General features: G+C 33.8%; 1 protein-coding gene and 1 long non-coding RNA gene across 10 annotated transcripts in view; one reads left to right on the top strand and one right to left on the bottom strand.

Annotated features, from left to right (window-relative positions):
- The window catches only part of Nrk (Nik related kinase), a 128,516-nt gene that overhangs the window by 35,500 nt on the left and 82,158 nt on the right, over positions 1–10,858 (top strand). The window lies entirely within an intron of this gene.
- The window catches only part of LOC124076710 (uncharacterized), a 170,100-nt gene that overhangs the window by 26,779 nt on the left and 132,463 nt on the right, over positions 1–10,858 (bottom strand). The gene's annotated exons all lie outside the window — the stretch shown is intronic.

Raw genomic sequence — 10,858 nt, forward strand, 5'->3', positions numbered from 1 at the left:
ATATATTGGAATGGATGAACAGAGAGACAACCAAAATGGTAAATAAATGCAATTCTGAAGCCAAGTGTAGTGATACTGCTGTGCATGAAGTTCCAGCTACAGGAGGAAGCTGAGGCAGGAGGATTTCTTGAGCCCAGGAGTTCCAGACCTGTTGGATTAATATAGCAAGACCCAGTCTCAAACAACAACAACAATGATAAAATTTTGCATTATAGAAAATAATTGAGGGGGAGGGAAGGATAGGATATCATAAAGATAAAGGGAAGATCAGTAATGTAGAAGAAGGATATTGAGAGGCAGAGTGGAGGGATGGGTAAGGGGAGGCAATGCAGAATTAATTCTTTAAACATCACGTTAGGTGCATGTATAAATATATCACAGGGAATTTCACCTTTATACATAAGTTAAAAAGACCAATCAAATGTAAATAAATAGAAAAGTAAAAGAAAGTCTAGTAGAATAGAAGGAGATTACAGGAGGGGAGAGAAGATGGGAGGGAAAAGGGGGGATCATGAACCAAATTGAATTTTATGCAAGTATGAGTTTGTTGAGATAAACCAAGTACTATGTATAAATATAAAGCTCTAATAACAATAATATTAAATATTGAGACTGAGACTTCACAAACATAATTTCAGGCTCAGCTACACCACTGGCTATACCTCTCCCTCTAGTGCCTCCCAGTAAGGTTACCTTCCCTTTCTGAAGTTTGTTTCTGCCTTTGTAAACTGAAGGGGTTGGACTAAATTCTCATTAAGCTCAGGCAAATTCTCTGTTGAGGTGGCCTGATTTGGGGGGAGGATGGGAAGAACAGGGAGAGAGACTTGTTTAAGTGTCAGAAAGTAAATCATCTGTCACAAAAACAGGTGGAATGGATAATGTCATGTGAAATTTGAGAAACATCTGTTAGCCTACTATAGCAGTGTCTGGGTCAAGATGGAGCCACCTGGGTTGAAGTGATATATCAGGTTGCAGAAATCAGAATCTAGTTGACCCAAGACATTTTGACCAGTGTAAAGAAAGGCTATTATCAGTTTTATAGATTTTAGGGTTGTTTTCACTTTAATTTCTTGGGAAGATTTTTGAGCTAGTAGGGGAAGAGGAAAAGTGCACTAATGAAAAGTTAATCTCAATGTAAGAGGATTATAGTCAAAAGGATAAAGTTTGCTCTTAAGATGAGTAAGTATTATTTTTTCTGAATATGAGTATTTTACTGTCTTGCTTTCATAAAATTACTTGCTCAAATAAATATATTTCATTTAATGAAGGGAGAAAAACCTGTATTATTGTTTGCATCAGTATAGAATGTGGAAGAGTATAGGAATATTGATATGTGCTATATAATATAGATAGATTATCTTTGGGAGAACAGTATTTCCATTTCCAAGCATGAATAGACCCACATAAAACAGTCAATTTGATGTGTTTGAAAAAAGTAATGATAAGGGCCAGGGCAAAGCATGTTTTTATGGTTGACCATGGCTTTCCTCGGCATACGAGGAGCATCTATCAATAAAATCTTCCAGATATGTTCTTCAGTGATAAATCGGAGTACTCTTAATTATCAATGACTTACCAAATCATTAGCCAGTATCAGCATCATTTTAGTGACTCATAACCTTATAAAGTGTGGTTAACATAATAGTGTCTTGAACCTAGAGAACAGCAGAAGCTGAGAAGTCTACATGTTTCTCAGAAATAAAATTGAATATGTTCTTCAACAGTATGCATAGAAGGCTGGCTTCTATTTTACAATATGTAAAACTATATTACAGCTATTTCCTACTTTATAATGTTAATTTAGTCATGCATAAATATAATTATTTGTACTACCTTATGTTTCCCTAGACACATGTGGTACATAGCAGGGTACAATAATGTTTTAAGGGGCTGAGGGGGCAAACAAGTAGTTGGGAATTCCTTTTTAAAAATTTTTTAATATTTTTAATTTGTTTTAATTAGTTACACATGACAGTACAATGACCTTGACATATCATACATTTGAATCAGATGGGATATAATTTCTCATTTTTCTGAGTATACAGGTTGTAGAATCACATTGGTCATGCAGTCACATATATACCCACAGTAATAATAATGTCTGTTTCATTCTACTATCCTTCCTATCTCCCCAACCCCTCCCCTCCCTCCCATCACTTCTCTCTACTTAATCAAGATAGCACTATTCTTTTTTTTCCTCACAACTTCATACTTGTATTTTGTATAACAATGAGGGTCTCCTTCCACAATCCATGCAATTCCCTTTCTCCCTCCCTTTCCCTCCCACCTCTCTTCCCTATGGAGAGGTAATCTTTTCCCCATGCTCTTCCTCTCTTCCCCATTTTGAGTCACCCCCCTTATATTAGAGAAGACATTTGGCATTTGTTTTTTAATACAAAAAGTTTGAAAGGAAAAATATAACTATCAATTATAATTTGGAAATAGCCAAGGTGATCTTGATCCACTTAAAGGTAAAGCCCCTTTACTTAATTTTTTTTAAGCTCAAACTTAGTACTTACATTAAAAGTATTTTTATTCTATTTGGTTGTGAAAAATTTTAGTGTCTGCCATATATTATGCTACACCTTTTATGTATGCTATCATTTTTAATCTCCCAAACAATCCAGTAAGGAAGGGAATAACCTTCCCATTTTATAGATGAGGAAACAGACTTAATGAGTCTGAGGAACTTGCCTAATAGTCAAATAGTTAGATAATGGTAAGCAGCTGGTATTCAAAGACTAAAGTGATTTTCTATTATACCAGAGTTTGCTTCAGTCCCCAAAGAGATTGACCATATATTATTTCCCTTAAATATGTTACTCATTATTATTAAAATGTGTATTTTGATTAACTTTTCACTTAACACTAGAGGAAATTCATTCTTAATATTCCCACAATCATTACTTACTTGATCTTGATTTTGAACTAACAATTTTATTGAAATATGATTCCTATGACAGTCACCTTTTCAAAGTGCACAATTCTATAGTTTTTAGTACATTCACATCCTATGCAATAATGGCCACAATTTAATTCCAGATAATTTTTATCACCTTCAAAAGAAACCCTATATCTATTAGCAGATATTTCTCAGTTCCCTAAACCCCAGCCACTGGCAACCACTAAATCCATTTGTCTCTATGGATTTGCATATTCTGGATATTTCCTATAAATTAAACCATATAAAATGTGACTTTTTGTGAATTACTACTTTTATTTAGATACTGTTTTCAGGGATCATCCATGCTATAAGGTTGAATCAGGACACTGTTCCTTTTTAATGGCCAAAAGATATTTTCCTGCTATGGATTTACCACAGCATTTTATCCATTCATCAGTATTGATGGATATTTTGGTTGTTTTACCCTTTTGATTATTATCAATAATGCCAATATGATTATTCCTATATAAGATTTTGTACCATATTTTCAATCCTATTGGCTATATGCCTCTAAATGGAATTGCAGTGTCATATATTAAATCTGTGTGCATTTTTTCTTTTTGCGTACCATTTTTTAAAAAATATTTTTACTAGTTGTTTATGGAACTTTATTTTATTTATTTATTTGCATGTGGTGTTGAGAATTGAACGCAGAGCCTTACACATGCTAGGCAAGTGCAGTACCACTGAGCCACAACCCCAGCCCACCCATTTGGTTTTATTTGATTTTTATAATCTTTTTAAATTTTGTACTTGTTCTTTTTAGATACACATGACAGTAGAATGTATTTTAACATATCTACATACATGGAGAATAACTTGTCCTAATTAGGATCCCATTCTTATGGTTTTACATGAAGTGGAGTGTCACTGGTCATGTATTCATATGTGCAAAGTTTTAAGGAACTGCAAGACCATATTCTACTAGGACTGCACCATTTTAATCCCTGCCAATATGATATTAAAGTTTTAAATGCTACCCACCCTCACAAATATTGTTTTCCATTTTAAAAACTTACTATGGCCATCTTAGTGAATGTAGCATGGCATGGTATCTCATTGTGGTTTTGATTTGCAGTTCCCTAAAGACTAATGAGCATATTTTCATGTCTTAATTGACCATGTGTGTATCTTCCTTAAATAAATATGTATAGAAATCTTTTGCCAATACATGTCTCTGATCAGATGCATCGTGTGTAATTATATTTTGATATTCTGTGTGTTGTCTTTTCATTTTAACTTTGATCAAGTAAAATTTATCTGTTTCCTTTGGTTCCTTGGCCTTTTGTTGCCATATTGAAGAAACCAAACCTAATCAAGCTTCACTAAGATTTTCTCCTATATTTTCTTCTAAGAACTTTTTAATCTCTGACATATAGAAAACTGATCCATTTTAATTTCTGTATATGGTATGAAGGTTTTTGCAGGTTGTCTCATCATCATTTCTTAAAGTGATTTAATCCTTCTTCTTTGAATTGTCTTGATACTCCTGTCCAAAATCAATTGGCTGTAAAAGTAAGGTTTATTTAAATTATTTGTATGCAATTATCAAGACATATTATTCTTAATTATGCTTTCCATGGATTTTACTCAGATATTTGAGCTTCATACAAAAGGAATTATTGGTTAAGATACATATTGTGCCTACTTGCTACAAAACAATTTTGTTATTATGGAGGAAATATTAAGTGATTTCTAACTTTAAAAATAAATATCACTGGTCCTTTTTCATACCAATTTATTATTATTTATAATAATTTAACCTTAACTGTGAAATGGATTAGTCAAGATCTGGTTTGGAATAATGAAATATAGAAATGTCATCATTGGCTGCCTTCTGTAAAATTCAGAAATTCTCTATTGATAATTAACTCAAACTTCAAACAGGAAAAGAAAAACAAGCTAGATAATTATCCTGCACTATTAAACCTAATCATAAGAAATTTTGAAAAACACGAATAACAGGAAAGTCATCACCCATTTCCAAATAGCAGAATAAATGAATTTCCCTGTCTCTGCAGTCCTTCCATCCTCTTGATTTTCCTTTGACTGAGATTATACAGAAATTTGTTTCAAAAAATAGCAATGGGTGACAGAATATTGTGGTACCAGGATACGGATCATTTGATGTGCAAACAAACTATATGGAGTAAAAGTTGGCCTTTAATGGATGTGTTTGCAGCATTACACTTCCTAGGTCAACATTTATGATGGATATAATTAGTGGCAGATGTGAAAACTAGGATAGAGAGGCTTGTGCTTATTGTAGCCTTAATGCTTCTCAGCAAGTTGACTAAATTTATTTCCAGTGGGCAATACCTTTGTATTAAAGAGGCTCTGCATAGTACTTAACAAATACATACTTTGGTCTTAAACTTTATGGTTTGGATGTGAGGTGTCCCCCAAAAGCGCACATGTGAGACAGTGAGAGAAGGTTCAGAGGAGATATGATTGGATTGTGAGAGTCTTAACCAATCAGTGAATTTATCCCCTATTAGGGATTAACTGGGTGTTACCACTGAAGCGGTAGAGGAGGTGGAATTGGGGGCATGGCTTTTGGGGGCAAGTGTAGATCTCTCTCTGTGCTTGCTGAGAATCACGTGAGCTGTTTCCGGCTGCCACACTGTTTTGCTTCAGCAGGATCCCCAAGGAATGGAGTCAGCCTTCTATGGACAAGACATCTGAAACCATGAGCCCTCAAATAAACTTTTCCTCCTCTACAATTGTTCTGGTTGGGTTCTTTTAGTCACAGCAGCAAAATAGCTGACTAAAACATAAACCTTCACCATGGAGAGTAGTTGGTTTGAGAATTAAAATTTTGGTCATTAAAAAGTTAGAAAGTAGCAAGAGAGTTTATGTTATGTTTTCCAAAACAGATGTGGGAAAACCAAAACTAATATTGTAAAAATCATAGACAAGGAATAATGTTAAACTAAGTAACAACCATATGGTATATGATTTTTATAAAACCTCAGCCCAGGTTATTGCACCACATTGATCACATTTCCTAAAAAGCAAGAAAGAATGCCACTATAAAGACTATAGGGATTATTTTAAAGAAGCCAATGTTACATAAGAAGGCAGTTGACTACTATTACTATTAGAGAATAAAGTTTTGTTGCAATACCCTCTTTAGACTAGCCAAATTTCAGACTTTTAGGTTAGTTGCAAAAACACACATATATACAAAATTAAGGTCTCTATGAAAAGTAAGTTACCTATTCCCGTGTGTTATCATTGTAATTGTCAAGAAATTCTTGCTGATGGTTAGTCAAAAACCCTTCCTGCTTTAAGTAAAGCCTATTTCTTTTTCTAAACTTTTTAAGTTGTTGATAGACCTTTATTTTATTTATTTATATGCAGTGCTGAGAACCAAACCCAGTGCCTCACACATGCCAGGCAAGTGTGCTACCACTGAGCCCCAGCCCCAGCCTATTTCTTTTTGATAAGTTTCCTATAATTACAGCAGCAGCCCTGACCTGTATATTCAAAGATATTGAACTTTCTCTTCTTTCAGCATAGCCGTGTAAAACCTCCAAACTTTCTTAGAAAGATTCATCTTTGTGTGTGTGTGTGTGTGTGGTGTGCTGGGAATTGAACCCATAGCTTCATGCTTTCCAGGCAAGCACTCTACCACTGAGCCATATCCCCATCACATCTTTCATCTCTTCAATCATTTCTGTTATTTTGTGTAAAAGACTATTCTTCCCCTTCAAATGTAATAATGCCCAATTGGCTTAAGCTGAGTCTGTTCAGGAGCATGTGCACTTTTTATACATTTCCAGATAAAAGAAGGAGGCTAGCAATCTCAGAATTCAATCTAGGAACCTTTCATTTATTACCCTGACATTTTTCAGATTGCCATTTCTCGATATCTTATTGGTGATTTATAAAAAACTATATAAGCAGGGCTTCTGCCAAAGCACTTCTTAAAGGCTTTTGCTGTTGAAGTCAATTTGGTTAACCCAGGTGAGTGACTTGTTTTTGAGGAGTATGTCCTAAGCTTCCCTTACCCAAGGTCATTCAATACATGAAAAACAATATAAAGTTGTAATTTGAATGGAGACTTAAAAATTTTATTTAAAAGGTTTTTCCCCTCTACTGTAACAATTTTTACAATGTATATTGCATAGATATTTCCAGCTTAATTTATTCAAATAAAGAGCAGAGTGTATAATCCCCATAAGGATCCCACAATTCTTGATGCTACTTAACATCAAAAATCTAAATGAAACACAAACAAAAACAGTTATTGATCCTTTAATACTGTGTAGTCTAATAGTTTCATAAACATAGAAGAGATATTGAGACATGTATGGGCTGCTGCTCAGTTAAAATTTTCCAATTTAATAAAAAAAAATTGCCAGTTTAGCAAAGTGACTCTATTTCTTAGGAAATACTCCCCCAATTGTCTGAGCTTGAAGTAGTTAGGTCATTTAAAATTAAAAGAGGGGCTGGGATTGTGGCTCAGCGGTAGAGCGCTTGCCTAGCACATGTGAGGCCCTGGGTTCGATCCTCAGCACCACATAAAAATAAGATAAAGATATTGTGTCCAACTACAACAAAAAAATAAATAAATATTTTAAAAAAAAATTAAAAGAAATATTAATTGAAAACCACTGAACACATCATTATAGGAAGAAGTTTACAGAAAGGTAATTGTTTTAACTGGTGGCAAAGAAATCAAATTGTCAAAAAGTGAATTTATACATATTAAGTGAGAAACACTGTGCATGTGTTTCTCAATACTAAGTCTTATTTGTTTAATTTGATGATTAATTTTTACTTTCTGTATGACAAAGCTTGGTCAGGACAGAATTAGTTTGTGAAAGTAAAACACAGTCATTTAGGGGGTTTGAATTTTGCTTAGATACTAGGTAAATTTCACAGATTTGGGGAAAAAAGGGCCAGTCCTGTTGATTTTCTGGCTCTGCACTTTGGCCATTCTCCTGATATTAAGTAAACCCTGCTTTAATGAAATTCAATTAAATTTATTTAAACCTACAGCCCTACCCTATTTTGTCACTCACACAGGAAAATTAGTCTCTTCTCCCTACTCTCTTCACCTTTCTTCTGCCCTTCTACACAGCTTTTTATGTTTTTCTTCAGTATTATCTTGAGAGATGTTTTGCACCTTCAAGATTTCTTTTGATATTTGTTTTCAGCTATGAATCTTCTCTGTATTTAAATGTTTGTTGCCCACGTTGGCAGCTATTGAAATGTATTGCAGAGGGTGCAGTGGCCTACACCTGTAATCCCAGCAGCTCAGGAGTCAGAGGCAGGAGGATCATGAGTTCAAAGCCAGCCTCTGTAAAAGCAAGGCACTAAGTAACTCAGTGAGACCCTGTCTCTAAATAAAATACAAAATAAGGCTGGGGATGTGGCTCAGTGGTCAAGTATCCCTGAGTTCAATCCCCAGTACCCCCACCAGAAAAAAGAAATGCATTGCAAGGGTTCCACTTCAGCAAACTTACTAAGTCCACATCTGAGCTGGCAGGTAGGGAAAGTGGGAGAGGAGGCAGTAAAAGGTAGAGGTGTATTCCATGGAGGATATGCTTAATTTTTCCTGGGTTAGAATCCACCTTAAGAAGGATGATGGACTCACTCTTCCAGATTCTGCCCCATAAAGGGTATAGACATTCTCTGGCTTTTCAAAGTTCACAATGAAATAAAGGTATAGCATTTGATAAATAAGAGCAACCTTTAAATTTCTACACTGACAGTGATTCATGACTGCAACACCAGCTAAGATCCTTGGAGTAGGAGTACTCTGGTTGTGTGAAATCCCAGAAGTAGACTTAGCGAGAAAGTGGAATCTTGTTTGTAATTACCTTGCTGAAGTGAAAACCCTGCAATCTGTTTCAGCAGCTGTTAAGGGTGCAACAAACATCTAAACCTAAACAAGCGGTGAGGCTGCTGTGCTGCTATTTATGTACATATTGTAATTTAGGCCTAAAAGGAATTGAATATTTTGTATTAATAAATAAAATTGGAGGAAAGGACAAAAATAAACCGGTTGTCTTTACCACCTTTCATTGCAGGCCTCTAGTTCTATTTCTATATCAACTGAAGACTTATTTAGGAAAAAGATATTGGTGTGCAGCCTTATAGGCATTGTTATAGAAAGATAATCTTTTCCTCATTTATATTCTGCCAACACAGTCATTTGTCAGTCAATTCAGGGGAAAACCAGATCAGTTAATTATTTTATTTTTGAAGTTTGTCCCAAGAAGCACTGCTTAGCCTTGGGAGTGCTATAGGTGGCATAGTTCTCAAACAATGTAAGTCAGGTTCATTAAACAAAACAAAGCAAAAAGTAAACAATAAAAGTCAGGAGATTTTTAATGGTAGGTTTTAATCTCTGTTAGAAAATCTTCAATGAATTTTTGGTTCAAATTTACTTTTATTACCAAAAATAAGTGGTATATTGCATAAATTGGATGGAAATCTATTGATAAATTATCAAAGTATCAGACTTATATGCATATGCACCTAAAATACATCCTAAAAATAAACAAAGCAAAGTTGCTACAATTACAAGGAGATATTGTTACAGTACATTCAGAATCACAGTGAAATACTTTGATGTATGTCTCAGAATTTTATTGATAAAATTGTCAGAAAAAATAATAATACAATCAGCAGGTGGGTTATGTAACTTAGTGATAAAATGTTTATAACATGTGCAAGCCCTGGGTTTGATCCCCAGCACCATGCACACAGAGAGAGAGACACACAAACAAATGCAATCAGCGAACTTTGTCTCAGAATATGTAGAATTTTTCAGTCAACAAGTAGAAAACAAGCATTCTTTTCCAGCACATAAGGGACATTTTTAAAAAAAACAGTTATATGTTTAGCAATAAAGAAAATCTTAGATACCAAAGAATCCAAATCCTACAAAACTTACCTTCTGACCAAAATTCAATACAAATTGGAAAGCCACCATAAAATGTAACAAAAACACATATGCATTTAGTAATTGATCACAAATATATCTAAATAATTTATAGTCAAAATACTATTATAATGTAAGCTCCAAGTATTTATTCTATCAGATATTTATCTAATCCTATAATATTTTCAATTAAAGATGAAAAGAATATTTTGACCTTCTATGCATATCAAGTAATAATATTAACTCCATAGCATAATTCATAAATATTTGTTGAATGCTTAGAAAAAGTATCATTAAGCAAATTAGTATAGTAGACAAAGTTGTAAGAAGTTTAATCTTTTTAAGATAACAGTATTTTCAAGTTCTTTGACTGCATTGTTATATTAAATTTTCTATCACACATTTCCTAGAATAGTGCTTAGTAAGCAGGATTTCTGTTAATTTTTATTGGATTGTTTACAGCAGAAAACATTTGTGCCTACAATTGTATTCAGGATAATCTTTATTTATGAAATTTTTTTCCATTATGGATTAAAATTTAAAAATGAAAAATTCAGTCATCTTGATATACCAGTTGTTTTCTTTATGTCTCCCAAATATTAGCAATTTGCTCCATGGAATTTAATTATGGACCATTAGGAAGCTTATGATTATAGCAGTAGTAGATGGCATTTGAATCAATGTGATGTCAAACAGACCCTCTGACCTCACAGAATATTGCAACTATGTATGGATTAAAATATATGCCAAGGACTTAAAAGGAGTCAAATATAAAGAATTTCACTGTTTTTTGAGAATGCTGATCTGGGTTTATGAAATATTTTCCATAGGAAAATCTTGAATACAATTTTAATACTTTTAGGACCATATAACTTCTCATTTGTACACTTATTATGAAAACTGCCACATTGTCTCTGATGTATGGTGGTTTGAATATCTTTTTTTTATTGGTTGTTCAAAACATTACAAAGCTCTTGACATATCATATTTCATACATTAGATTCAACTGGGTTATG

The sequence above is a fragment of the Marmota monax genome, unplaced genomic scaffold (assembly GCF_021218885.2).
Source record: "Marmota monax isolate L192 unplaced genomic scaffold, Marmota_monax_Labrador192_F-V1.1 WCK01_AAM20220418_F8-fsc00050, whole genome shotgun sequence".
Taxonomy (NCBI): Eukaryota; Metazoa; Chordata; class Mammalia; order Rodentia; family Sciuridae; genus Marmota; species Marmota monax.